Raw genomic sequence first — 12,151 nt, forward strand, 5'->3', positions numbered from 1 at the left:
TGTGTTTGTGTGGGCTTTCACACGTTTGTGTGTGTGTGGGTGTGTCAATATCTGTGTGTTAGTGTGTGTGTGTGCGTGTGCGTGAATGGCCAGGCCCAGCTTAACAAGCCCGGAGCACATAATGTATCGGACGCTATAACAGGAGACACCCGTTACCAGTAAACCCAGCGACCCCTGTGGGCCGAGACAAGTCCTTCCCCACCACCCCTCTACCACCACCACCTCACCAGTCCTCCACCACACACATCCCAAGTACTTCTCCACTACCACCACCACCACCAGCCCTCGTCCTCCACCACCACCAGCCATTTCCCAACACTACCACCAGTCTTCCTACACTACCACCACCACCACCGCCATCACCACCACCTCCTCCTCCAGCACCACCATCCCCAGACCTCCTCCACCACTACCACCTCCACCACCAGCCCTCTGACGGGATTACATGAGCTCTACTAAAGACTGAGACTCTTTTTATAGCCCCAGTCTTAGTGTATCTTATTCTTGCACTCCCCCCCAGCCCTCTCCACACCCACCAGACTCTAGTGTTTCTGTCTGTCAATACTAACCTCACTTCATCATTACACACACGTACACACACACAACGCACAGACAGACAGACATGACATCAAACACACACACATATACACACACACGCACACACATTACTGCATCTATTAGCGCCAACCCCCCTCTCTATATAAACAGCATCACATGTTGAGGGATTGTTTTTTGTTAACCTTGTGTGTGTGTGTGTGTGTGTGTGTGTGTGTGTGTGAATGGGGGTTCACTTTTTGCCTCTGTGCGTGCATGTGTGTGAGAGACCGTGTTTAATTCCGTGCCAGTATGTTTAGAATCTCATTAAAATTGTTGCCAACTGTGACAGTTTAGCATGTGTGCATCTAAAACTGTGTGTTTGTGTGTGTGTGTGTGTGTGTGTGTGTGTGTGTGCGTGCGTGTGTGCGTTCATATTTGTGGATGGAGTTTATATGTGCTTATGTGTGTGTGTATTTGTGTGTGTCTCCGTATGTGTGAGTGTATTTGTCTGTGTTTGGAACGTGTTTTTATGATTGAGTCAAGTTGTTTTTGCCGTACTCTGAGGTTCAACACACCAATCAGCTCTCTAGAAAACCAGCCAATCAAACACACCCAAACAGAAAGCCCCTCTGCTGGGATCTGAGCAGGCATCAGCCTGGGCATCCCTGGGCAGCACAAACAAGGAAATGGGAACCCCCCCCCCCCACACACACACACACACACACAAACAACCTCCTATCCAATCCCTCGCTTCCAATCCAATTTTTAAACCTCACCATGGAAATTGGAGTATTGTTATTTCGAAGAACTTGTGCCTCAATGAAATTGTAATTTTATTAAGAGTAGAAAGATGTTTCCCCCTTGCCATACTTAATACAAACCTTTTCCTTATTACAGAATGTTTTGGGGTTAGCTATGGCAGGGAAAGCTATGGGACCGGTAATCCCTGTTAGTCTGTGTGCATGTGTGTGTGTGTGTGTGTGTGTGTGTGTGTGTGTGTGTGTGTGTGTGTGTGTGTGTGTGTGTGTGTGTGTGTGTGTGTTTGTGTGTACAGACCCAGCGAGAGGACAGCAACAGATGTAGACGTGGGAAACTCGGACGCAACTCTGCGTTAAAAACACCACGGAAGAGAAGCGAAGCATTAGGGCTTTCAGCCGCCCAGCTCCGACTCTTAAGTTGTTTTGCTATCCATGTGCCTTGTTGTTGTCCACCACCCCAACCCACCCCCCACCTTCCTTTCCTCACGTCCATACAAAACCCTACACCACAACCTCTTCTTTGTGGCTGGAGGACCTTTATTTTTATTCACGCGACAGAGCACTCCCCTCCCCTCTCCATAGGTTCCAAGCAGTTTACAGAGCGCCGACAAAAAAAATAAAACAATGTTCAACCATCATGGTGGAGTAGCTGTCAAGCTGCCATGGTGGTGGGACTAAAATTCATAACGCCACGCCTCAAAATGACAAACCGCCCTTTAGTGACACTTTGTTCTCTTAGCCAAGGCGCTATCAGTCACTCGGCGGCGGTGTGTGTGTGCAGACAGAGTGATTGTTCATCGCAGCTCAGGGCTGCTTTGAGAGTCGTGTACGAATGAGTATGAACTCTTAAGACACGCCGTCCGATCTGTCAGCCCGCTACTCAGGGAGATGTTTAGTCCGATATAAGATATGTCTGTTTGTGTGTGTGTGTGTGTGTGTGTGTGTGTGTGTGTGTGTGTGTGTGTGTGTGTGTGTGTGGGGGGGGGGGGGGCAGTGTGTGTGTGTGTGGGCCAGTGTGTGTGTATAAATGTGTGCATGCATATGTACGTGTGTCTAACATTTGCGTGTATGTTTGTTTGTGTGCTTTTGTGCGAACGTTTGTGTGTGTGCGTATGTGTGTGTGCATGCGTATTCTTGAGTGTGTGCGTGTGTGTGCGTGCGTACACTTGAGTGTGTGTGTGTGTGTGTGTGTGTGTGTGCGTGCGTGCGTGTGTGAAGAGGCTCTAAGTGGAGTGACTGGTTTGCATTGTAATCCTGTATTCAAGTTTCAGTGCAGATTAAAAGACAGATACGAAAAAGGAAAAAGAACATGATATATGTTTGAAATACAATGGTGTAACCTCCAGGCCATAGACACATAGGCAAGATGGATTTTAACTATTGGATATGTACACCTACGATGAGGGCCTTATCTAGACACAATCCTCTCATTATTCACTGACACTGGTTTTTTTTCTTCCCGTTGCTATTCTGTGCCAGGAGTTCAGCTGAGTTGAACTTTGGCAGAAAACGAAGAAGACAGTACGATAGTTGCTCAGTGTTAAGTATGTATACATTCACACTTTACTAATGATTGACAAAACGAATACATCTACTGTTGCCAAACTAATTCTTTTCACGGATTTTTTTTTGGTGTTTTTTTTACAGGGCTTGGAAACAAAAGACTAAATTAAACTGGGTGGTCAATTTAAGTAGATTACAACCAAACCAATCTATTAGATTAAGCTCATATTAATTTGAGTTTGAGGGATAATCTGTTGCTCTCATCTGTTCGGTGTGACATAGTATGTCATCATCTGTTATTATTGTCTCGTCTAAAATCCCCTTGCTTTGCAGCCGTCCAATCGCACAGCTCGTGCGTAATTCCACGCTGGGCGCGAGGCACCGCTACCCCGCCCCCCTGCTCACAGGCCTATCCTCACGCGCGCGCGGGCTTGAAACGGTTAAATCCCGCGAGCGCTGAAACAGCGTGTGCGACGCTCAAGCCGAATGATTCCAAACTGACCAGGAAAGACCCTGTGACCGGCTCGTGCCACCCACACCGTGCAGAACTCACACACGAACACACTGGCTACACTGACGCCTGGAAAATACGCTCTACAGTGCGTAAAACTAGAGTATCAGTGGGAGCTGGCTGGTGGTGGTGTGGGGAGGGAAAGGGTTGCATTGTTGTGTGCTTTTTGGAGGCTTTTTCCTATACCATAGGCTGCATTCCAAAAATACTAGCGTGAACCCAGTGAACCCTTCCAAACCCGCTCACCGCCCCCCACTACACACGCGGGGCTGGGAGTGATGTGGAGAGATCCATAAACCATCACTAAGTTAGATGTTAATGATGGGTCTTGGATACATAGTGTCACAGAGATAGTTGAAGAATGTCGATTTTGAGTGAGAGGGCGAGAAAGAAAAAACAGAGAAACACACAGACACACAGTCCACGCGCAGGGGGTTATCTTACCTTCCATCCCGCGGAACTGTTACTGTCGCCTTTATCCTTAAAATAAGGAACAAAGCGAACCATCCAATCGTAAATCTGTGACAACGTGAGCCTCTTCTCGGGGGTACTTTCGATCGCGCGCGTGATCAGATCCGCGTACGACTGGTTCCCCCAGGCGTTCCGCCGGGACGACTTGGCTTTGCGCAGCTGGCCGGCGACGTCGAGCGCCGCCCCGGACACGCAAGCGGGAGCGGCGACCAGCGGGGCGGCCTGCAGGGCGCCGGCCGGGTGCTTGATCTCCGTGGTCGGCGGCGGCGCGCCACCTTGCCTCTCGCCCCGGCACGCGGACACGCTGTACTGTTCCACTTTGACGGACACCGAGGGTAGACCCCGGATCAGCGCCGACGCGTCCTCGGCTGTCCCCCCCTGCCCGGAAAAATCCTCGCGACGCGGCGGCCAGGCGCACGTCCGCTGCCGGCCGCCGTGCAGGGCTTCAAATTCTCTCGAGTCGATATCAACCTGATGCGCGTCCATTCCGTTGTTCTCCATCATCAACATGATGATTCCCCCCCCTCTCCTCTTTAGTCAGAAGAACAATGCCAGAGAACCCCGGCAAGGTCACTTAGCAAGAAGGAGAAAAAAAATCCCACCTCCAGTGATAATTTCTTTACCTGAAAGTGGAGACGCCAGAACACCCGCCTAATCTCTGAGACGCGGAACGCTGTTTGGATTTCACGCACGAGGATCGCAAAGCGAGAATAAAAAGCCGGAAGTGGTGGGAAACACGGTCATTCTCCTAGAACAGCGTTGTAACACCACATCGGGGCGAGAGGGAGGAGGTGTACTCGACACATCAACAACAACATCAGTCACCTCTTCCATGTTCCGAGAACCAGAGACATTTGAGGAGGCTGCGAAGGGGTGACAGAGGAAGTGGCAGTCAGAAATCCATGCTCAGCCCGTGCACCACTTGCTTCCCAGTTCCCACAGACTTCAGATGTCTTTATTATGGCTCCTCCGCCGTCGCAGCAACAGTTGATCGCGGTGACGGAAGCCCGTCAGGACGGCGCGCGGAGCGGGTTCAAGTAGACGGGGCGATCAACTCCCGGAATTAATAGACTTCCCCCCGTCCTCACTGTTCCTCCTTCTGGGAGTCTCTCTCTCTCTCTCTCTCTCTCTCTCTCTCTCTCTCTCTCTTTCTCTCTCTCTTCAGCGGCTCTTCTTCTTCTCTGCAGATTTGTGACCGGCTTTCTCACACGCAGCCGCTCACACACTCATCACGTGGGGGAACTCTCAACGCGAGCGCAATTACTGCCCTAAAACAGGCTCCTCATGAATCATTTATAAAGCCGCAGCATTTCCAGACGAAAGAAGAGAAAAAAGAGAAAAATAGCTCATGGCTTTGTAGCATGGCTGTGCATCCCCCCCTCTCTCCTCTGCCACGCCGAAGACGGCTGTCATAGAAAATATTATTATTTTCAGCCTTTGTCTCGTTCTTCATAGATGTCACAGTGCAATCTCTTCCACATTGGCTGCGCGCACGCCAGTGTCTCGCGGCGCGGAGCCACTACAGTGGAGCGGTGTGGAATAAAGCGCTGCTCGCACCTAATTGGACGGCGGTCGGATCGAGTCACTCCCTCTGGAACAGGTTTACAGACAGCATCGGCTCACACGACGCCGTGCTATGGGCGAATAAGCGTTAACGCACGCTTCTCGTTTCTCTCCCGCCATTTATTTACGTAGGCTACCCTATTGCGTTAAAAAAGCTAAAATGTTATTTTATTACCGTTAGACAAAACATCCTCGCCCAAATAGAGAGCATATGGCTACTTACAAAAGTCAAATACTTTGTAAACGGAAACATCATAGACTTTTATTGGTCTAACTTATAAATGTTTGAAAACTCAGATCTTTGAAGGACGGTTAAATAAGCGTGCTAAATAAAGGCTTGCCTATGAACAAAAAATACATAATAATCAACCGAAGACAGGATACACACGCAAGTGTGCGGTAAATTCATTAGAGTTCATTAAAATACAACATTTCAAATAGCGGTGGGCTTAATAAAAGCCAGAGTTCGTCGGTCACCGTGGTAACGCCACGAGGAGAAGGGCCGCGGTGAACGTCACACTCAATCGAACCCTTAGAGGGGATTGGCGGGAATTCCGCGGGTACATCAGACCGCAGCTCATCATTGGCCCATGATATCTGTGTGGCACGCGGGTCAAAGCACCCCCCTAGGATCCTACTCTTTTGTCCAAATAAATCTGGTCTGGTGGGAGGGGGAGGGGGGGTTGTGTCTGTCTGTCTATAAACCCGGCCTATATCAATGGATGCTCTGTCTCTGCCGTATATGGATGCGTCTGTCAGATGAACCCCAACAACACTCCGAGCCCCCCCCCCCCCCCAACCCCAAATCCGAGCCCCCTCCTTCCAGCCCCGCCATCGACAGACCAACGGAGGCAGCCTCGCGCTGACAGCCTGTTGTCAGTGACAACCGTAACCTCAAATGCACCTAAATGAAGTGGCGCTTTCATGAGGACAAAATGGGCACAGAGTGAAGCCCGCCAAGAAACCATCAGTGTGCATAAGTGAGAAAGAAAGAGAGAGAGAGAGAGAGAGAGAGAGAGAGAGAGAGAGAGAGAGAGAGAGAGAGAGGGAGAGAGGGAGAGGGGGAGGGTTGTAGAATAGGAGAAAAAAAACGGGGAGATGCTTTAAATGAGAAGAAACGGGCAAAATTCAAAACACATGGCGCTGCGGTTTTGGAGGGGATATATTTTTATTTTTTTGACTCACCGCAGCAAACTTGTTAGAGGAATGCAGTGTGACTGCGATGGAGAGGAATGGACCGGGCCAGGATGGTGCGAGTGAGTGTGCGTGCGTGCGTAGGTACGGTAGGCCTGGGCCTCGCGCCCTGCTCCGTGCGAGGCCCTCCTCCTCGTCATCAGACCGCAGTCACACGCCTGCAGGTCGCCAGATGATAATCTATTAGTGCGTGTGTGAGAACAAGTAGCCTATTGGTGTGCAATTGTGTTGTTTGCAAGTTGGATTCCAAGAATTGTCTAGGTATGTGTGATGTATACTATACAGCAAAAATCCTAACCACAGATGGTTTAAGCTAGTATTCCTTCAGGCAGGGGAGAACCTCAGCCTATTGACGCACACAAACATACACACACACACACACACACACACACACACACACAAAGACAAACACATGCTCACACACACGCTCACACACACACACAGCCAAACACTAACACACATACACCCACAAAGACAAACACACACATGTGTGTATGTATGTATGTATGTATGTATGTATGTGTGTGTCCTTTTTCATCACCTGAGTTCACCTCAGAGTAGCCACACCTGCAGCCCGCCCCGGGGTCTGTTGTTAGAGCACCTGTCCCATTGCTAGGGTGCCCCTTCCTTATCTAAGTCAACACTAATTGGACACGCCCACCTTGTTCCCAGGCGTACACCTTGCCTTTGGCTTGATGCCCCAAGGCCGCGCAGAAAGACAGACATATAGTCAGACTGACAGGCGGTCAGACAGACGGGGAGAGAAGCAGTCAGACAGGCAGATGGTAAAGACAGTTAACACAGTCAAACAGTGGGACTAAAACAAAGAGACAAACATGGATGGCGGACGAAATTATTAATGTGTTTACCAGTAGTGCCCCCCCCCCCCCCCCCCCGCACACAGACACACCACTCCCTCTCGGTAGCATAGCCCTGCGGCCATCTCAACGGTTGAGAAACACGTCTTCCCCAGCAGGAAAGTCGGGCCACGCCGCTCCTCAAGCTAAAGCATGTTGTACCGCGGGAAGCGACAAGGCGAGAGGCAGGCAGCCGTGGCCAGCAGTCAATACGCCTCGTACTACTGCTTTCTTTCTTTGCTCTCTCTCTCTCTCTCTCTCTCTCTCTCTCTCTCTCTCTCTCTCTCTCTCTCTCTCTCTCCCCCCCCTCTCTCTCTCTCCCGAGTAGGAGGGAATTGGGGTTCTGCCGGGATGCTGTTAGCACTTGGCTCCCGCGCTAAACAGCTTTTGGCTAGCTCTGGTGCTCTGGGCCTCGCGGGGTAAAGCGGTTCAGTCAGTCAGCTGCTGACCCCCCCCCCCCCCCCCCCACACACACACACACACACACACACACACACACACACACACCATGTATCTCTCTGTCAATCTATAGACTTGATCCCTCCTTCCTTACAGGCCTCAGACTTCCTCCTTGACGACCTTAGTTAAATAAGATACAGAGTGTTCTGTTGTGTTATTTGACTCTCCTGTGCGTGTGTGTGTGTGTGTGCGTTTGTTTGTCTCTCTCTGCAAGTGTGTGTATTTGTGTGCACACGTGAGTCTATTTCGTGTGTTTTTTTGTGTCCATCAGTATTTGTGTGTGTGTGTCTGTTTAACTCTGAGTGCATGTATGAGTGCACGTGCGCATGCGTGTATGCAGGGGTACGTCTTCCTCTGCGTTACTGTGCGTGTGCATGTGTTCATGCGCACACACGCTTGAGGGCCTACGTGCATACGTACGTGCGCGTTCGCAGAGTGCACGGATCTGCAAACGGCAATGGTAATGGATGGGTTGGGCACCTCATCCCGCTCCACAGCCGACGGCCATCCCAGGAATGTGTCTCTTCCCGGGGCCCGGGCCCGCTCTGCAACCATGTGGCCTTCTACTGTCTCTGCGCAGCGCCTGCAGAGAGAGAGACAGACACGGCAAGCACAGGGGCAAGCGAGGCCCCAACACCAACACTCCCTCTCTCCCCCCCCCCCATCACTCTCTCTCTCTCCCCCCATCCCCTCACCCCAGCTCCTCCTCTGGCAGACTTCGGGGAACGCGACCTGCTCACGTTTGAAGCAGTCCAGCAAACAAATGCTTTTCTCTTGCCTGCCTCTTTTATTTTTTTTTATCTCTTAAATAGGTGGAAACCACACTTTTTTCCCTTAATACACAGCATTGTGCCAGCGAACCTCTCAGAGTCCTCCTGACGAGTGCGGCGGCGGCGGTAATATCCGAGGAATGTTGTGCCTGCAGCGCGCGAGGCGGCTGCAGGTGTAGGCAGACGCCGTTGACAGCCTCCTCTCCGACGCCATACCTGCTGGCACAAAGAGCTTTAGCTAACACAACCCGACACCTACTGCTAATCCCATTTCAAATTGCACTCCCAACCATGAAATCCACTCACAAGCAGAAAAAGAAGAAGAAGGGAAAAAATAAAAGTATATACACACAAGGAAGAAAAAAAAAGTACAGAGGTGCCACGAAGATAATCCTCCTCCCCCTCTTCCTCCTCCCCATCCACCCTCCCCCCCCCCTCTCTTATGTCTTTTTTTTATGTTGATTCCAAAGGAAACAAAAGCCAAACTGTATTATTAAAGACTTTGGATGGATTCCACCATGGAGAAAAAATGAATAGACCACTAAGTGAGGTTTGGTACAATTAGGGCCGGGCACGCATGGTGGGGGGGGAACAACAGCGTGCCAGCCGTGTGTTGGTAGCTGGCAGTTTGGAAAACACACGTCTGGAGTTGGACCCCAAACACTTTTGTTGCAAAGAAGTGGACCTGATCCGGAGAAAGGAGAAACTTCCGGATGGTCTCACACACACACATATATACGCATACGCGCACACACACACACACACACACACACACAGTCCACTCCGCCCCGGGACGACCCCTATGGTCGGTTGCATGACCCGGTTCTGATACCCAAGCACCCAAGCAGCACCCATCTGGGGTCCTGCGGTCCGACATGGCAAGTGACCTTCAACACCATCGCCAGACACAACAAGACTCCTAAGAAGCTGGGGGAGGAGCCAGCCGACACAAACGGTCACCGTCAAGTATCTGGCCCCCCGACAGCGCTTCACCTCTGAAAGGCTGGGGGTAAAGACACCAAACTTCAACTCTCCGATGGTCGGTGAAGGCGTGAGTAGTTAGTTCGTTTGCGCGACGCACGATGACAGGAAGTTGCCTTGGAGAAAGGGCGGGAGACAGTAGCGCCCCGTGGCTGTGTGACAGGGTGCCATAGTGTGTGTCACCCAGGTACACTTCCCCCCCCCCCCTGCCCCTACCCCACCCCGCCCCCCCACCCACCCGTCTCCACTTGTCTCCTGAAGTTCCGCCTGGCTGCCTTTGCCGAAGCGACTGGCCTGATCGGAGGCGACAGACTCTCTGCTCCCTACCTTCCGTCAACTGTCAAAAGAGGTCACCTGCCCTTCCACTTGTACCTGGCAGGAAGGGGGAGGGCGGAGGGGAGAGGCTGTGGGTGAGGGACGGGATGGTGATAAGGCGGCGTCCAGTCACGTAAGAGCTGCGCCACAAATACATGCCACACGCTCATGCCATTTCAGCTCCTGTGTTTTCTTATGGAGTGAGGGGGGTGGGGGTCTTAAAGTTGGCCATCAGTCAGTTTCGCCCACGTTCCAACACAGCCGAGAGGCTATGGAGGAAATAATGTGGTTTTGAATCTAATTCATCTTTCATTTCTATTATCTCAATGGTCATGGGTTAACACTGAAGAATGAAAATAAAGGAATAAAAAAAAAAAACACAACTCGGAATAAAGTGGGGGAAAAAATAGGGGAGTTCGCCGGGTCGTATATCATTAAGCAATTGAGGAAGTTAATTAGGCAGCTCTGATAATTATTGCCATGGCAACCTGAGCGCACTCATGCAGATTTGATTAACGAGGTGCCATTTATCTGTACTGGCTGCACAGAGGAACACAAACTGAAGAACCCGAGAGCCCCCTACAGGTGGAACGCAGGTAATGTGTCTTCGTTCATGCGGAACGAACGAAGACTATAAATGGTATAAAATATAGAGAACATAAAATAGTAAATAAATAAGCCTGTATGATACAAAACAAATAATAAAATCACTTTATATGCTAGCTTAAAAAAGTATGCATTTTAAAATATATTAGTAAACAAGGTTTTCGATTCTGTGCTCGTCTTCCTTGTCCTTCGTGACAGAAAATTGCATCAAAACCTTGCAACGACTGAAAAATACGAAAGACTAATCTATTCACTACTCTGATACAAAATGAATTGTTCTCGAAAGTATTTACATGTGAATTAGAATACAGGCCTTTGTCTCAGAAGTCTAAGCGCGAGGTGAACCCAGGTGTATCTCGTGACGGTACAGACCCATTATTAACATAATGAGTTACACCTGTTCTTTCCCCCCTCTGCGACGACTCGGCGAGGAAGGCCGATCGCGTTGAAGTAAAGATATTTGTGAGAACACACGTTGCCCTCTGGTGGAAAAACAAAAAGTTCTAGATGTAATTATGGTTTTAGAAGCTGCTTTTGTTATGTTAAACAACGGATGATTGAAGCACAACAGACAGCCCGTAATGATATAGCAACGATTACTGAAGACCATTAGAGACTACACATATTCATACCCCCACAAAGAATTTAAAATGTAATATTGGATCTAAAAACCAATAACTTTTTTCTAGACTATGACTGCCACACCAATTAGGGCAAACTCATTCAAACGCAATACCGAGAGAGGGAGTGGTATTGAAATCTGAGGAAGGAAAGTTTTCCATTGCCATGTGAAGTAACTGAAGTAAGGTGACACATTTCGAGTGTGCTTAAAACATGCTTTCAAATCAGTTTATGGGAAGTAAAAAGCACCACTTTATTATCACTCTTGAGCTATTTTCTTTTTTTTCCAGCTGGGGGATGTCACTATTATTGGCAGCTCAAAAGTGAACACATGAAGGTAAAAGTGAGCGCACAGTGGGAGATTTCTCCTGGGACTAGCCAATCCTCCAGCACAGCGCTTCACGTGCGGCAGAGTGAGAGGCATATGGATTAGTTTATTGTACAAATATCAAACGCAGACAATGTCTAATATCAGCCCATCCTCTCCTCCTATTATCCCCAAGAAAATGAAAAAACCCGCTCCTCCGATGCAGCCTTAAGTAGCTGACAATGGCTTCCGCTTTAAATGTCACAATCTCTTCTAAAAATAGAAACCAAAGCATCAATTTGAGTGTGTTACAAATGCCAGTTTCTTTATTGGTCTTCTTTTGAAGTCAACCACGCCCCAGAGTTCATAGCCCTATCTTAGTCGATTACTGAAACGTCTGGTTAGTTCTTGGCTTTGGACGTTTTAGTTTTGGAAGGAAGAGGAATATTGGTCCGACATACTGTGACCAAGGTAGAATTCATCAATCCTGAAAAAATAAAAACAAAAATTTATCATAGCACAAGCTCAAATTTGAAGAAAGGACACAAAACGAAATGGTTTGAAAAAGTCTGTTACCAAAGTCTTGCTTTGGAAGAGCAATGATAAAAGAAAATCTTTGAATTGAATGCAAGGTACAAGCTAAAACGCCCATCTTTCCCTCCATATATTTTTCTGGGTTTTGCTCATAACCGTCTTAA

At 49.2% G+C, this 12,151-nt stretch overlaps 1 pseudogene across 1 annotated transcript in view; it reads right to left on the reverse strand.

Annotated features, from left to right (window-relative positions):
* Positions 1-4,284, reverse strand: part of LOC307085376 (forkhead box protein O3-like) — a 7,304-nt pseudogene extending 3,020 nt beyond the window's left edge. Inside the window, exon 1 of the transcript in view lies at positions 3,754-4,284. The product of the transcript in view is annotated as a forkhead box protein O3-like (transcript). The remainder of the gene's footprint in view (positions 1-3,753) is intronic.
* Positions 4,285-12,151: the final 7,867 nt, after the last annotated feature.

This window comes from Pollachius pollachius (assembly GCF_949987615.1).
Source record: "Pollachius pollachius genome assembly, chromosome: 13".
Taxonomy (NCBI): domain Eukaryota; kingdom Metazoa; phylum Chordata; class Actinopteri; order Gadiformes; family Gadidae; genus Pollachius; species Pollachius pollachius.